Consider the following 2,686-nt stretch of genomic DNA (forward strand, 5'->3'; position numbering starts at 1 on the left):
AGTCAGTGTTTTGAAAACCATGAGTTTGTTCCCCTGTTCCGCTAGGTTATTGTTAGGGATATAGAAATCTATTTTTGGATGCAGTTATTTTTTCCCAAACTGAGAAACATTTAAAAACTTAGAGCCCTAGTTTGCAAACTCCAGCTATCTATGGCAATCAAGGTGAATCAAAATGATGTCCACTGGACCTTCTTATTCATACCCATCACTCTTTCTAAAGCAGCATTTGTGATTAATCTCACTCTAGGGCTAAATCGGTCCCAAGCGTTTCCCAGGCACTTGATAAAGAAGCTCTCTGATTTATAGCAAACACCATTATTGAGCGGTGGCAGAGAGAGGCCATTGGGGGATTTGTCTCACTGGAAACTCTGTCTGTTGGAGCCATTTCTTCTATTTTCCTGGATGAGAGCTCAATTTATTTCAAAACAGATGAATGAGGTCCTTTTTTGCTCCCTTGCTGGGGTAGGAAGGAGACAGAAGTATAATTTTTAAAAATAAAGAATACTACTTAATATTTTTAATTTGGAAAGCTCTTCACAGCTTACACAGACATCAGGATTCAACAGAAGGCTAGGCACAAAGTAGGTCCTCAGAAAATGTTTGTGGAAGTGTACAATAATCTCCTTTGATCCTCACAGTGGGCCTGTGAGGTACCCCAAGTCCATTTTTCCCATTGGACAAAGGAGGAAGATGAGGTTCACAGCTAAGAAATGTCAGAGTTAGGACTCTGATATAGACCCAGACCTGAGCTTTATCAGTCACCACACCATGGGCCTCAGTAGTCCAGGAGCTGAATCACCATGCTCATTCCTTGAGCATTCCTTGGGAAAATGCCTGAGACACTTTCCGAGATTGAAAAGCTGGTCAGCCAAGGCTGCAACTTCTTTTTCACCTGGTCTTTGGGTCCCTTTGGTTCTGTTCCAGAATACATTTATGGAGCACCTGCCTCTTACTTGGCGTTCATCTTCCTCACTTTGTCTGCTCAGATCCTGACCCTCTTCCCCAACAACCCTTACAGTCATCTTCACTTGAACATTTCCAGTGACAGAGAGATACCTACCCAGTGGAGAGGTCTTATTTGACGGGGCCAACATATTGCCCTGGAATGTAATTACCTGGACCTCAGACTTGGCTCCAGGCAGAATAGTAGCAGTGAAAAGCTTAGGCTCAGGCAGACCTGGCTTAAAGCACAGCTGTTTCACTTACTAGCTCTGTGACACTGTTATTTAACCCATAAAATGTATTCTTTAGCTCATAAAATGGAAAATAGAATATTTTATCAGCAGGAATTCTTTTGGGTGCAAGGAAGACAATACTCAATTAATAGAAGCATAAACAATAAAGACATTTAATAATCTCACTTCACAAAAAAGTTTCAAGGGAAGCAATGCCAGTGTTGGCTCAATGACAAGGTGATATGAGAGTTCTTGGTTCGTATCTTCATGATTCTCAGGTTCATTAGAAGGCCACAGCAGCAGCAAGCATCATGTCTTAACACAGTACTTGCAAAGCAGAAATAGAAGACACGTAACACCTCCAGGTGGCATGAATCTGGGGCCCAAAAGCTTGGAAGGCCTACATAGTCCAAATCATGATGTCTGCATCAGGTCACTGAGGCTCCCTGGGCTCTGATTTCTTCATTCATATGGACAGTGGGACAGTTACATCCCCCTCAAAGAATAGTTGCAGGAATCAAATACGTCAAGGGCTTGTGGGTCCTGATTTGTCAGAGGTCTCAGTAGTGAATGGTACTCTTATTATTGCTGTAGTTACTGATCTTACTGTCAGAACCTTCATCTTGCTGAGCCCTGATGACCACGTCTCCTGAACAGTCCGACCTGAATGTCCTCTGCAGATTAAGTTCGAGTGCTGGTGAGCAGGCCTCCCCAAGACGGCCTTGTCCTCCCAGGCTGTGTTTCCTTCCCATTTGGACTCCTGACAGATTTCCGTGTTCTGGACCAGGCCATTGAGCAGTAACTCTGCAATCTGTTCCGGCTGTTAAATAAACTTCTCCTGCTCCCAGACGAGCTGTCACTTGTGTGTAAATACCCCTTTACGCCTGGACTATGATTTCCAAGTCAAAATTCCCATTGCATGGGTGGCTATTAGGGTCACTCCAGATTCGAAGCCCATGAATCACAGATAATAGGTTCAAACTGAGAGGTTGCTGTGGGAATTGACTGTGTGGCCTGAAGGAGGGATGATTAGCTATTGTAACTTGGGCATGTTTTTATGGCTATTCTGGGCATCTGAGGATCACTCTCCATGTCACCATCATTAGAAGAGGTAGCACTCTGAAGGGACAATAAGCAACTCACACCCAGTGCTACCGTTTACGAGGCCCATTTATGTCTGAGAGTTGACCTACGACTTCCTCCAAACAATCCTCAGATAAGGATTCTTAGAACTGTTTGCAGTGTAATCCTGGGCCAGTTACTTCACCCCTCGGAATGTGAGTGTCTTCATCTGTTACTGGGGGGTTGTTATGGAGATTCGATAATGACAAGTTTGACAGTGGACTTCACAGTTTTGTTTCCCCTCACAGCAGGCCCCGAGGCAGGTACTACGGTAGGGTAGGTGGGCACCGGGTCATTTATTTGGCAGTGATCTCAGGGAAGCACATGTGAAGAAGTGGATGAAGAGAGACGGAAGGGAGGGAAGCCTATAGAGTACGCATTAATGAGGG

This window comes from Prionailurus bengalensis, chromosome C1, assembly GCF_016509475.1.
Source record: "Prionailurus bengalensis isolate Pbe53 chromosome C1, Fcat_Pben_1.1_paternal_pri, whole genome shotgun sequence".
Classification (NCBI taxonomy): domain Eukaryota; kingdom Metazoa; phylum Chordata; class Mammalia; order Carnivora; family Felidae; genus Prionailurus; species Prionailurus bengalensis.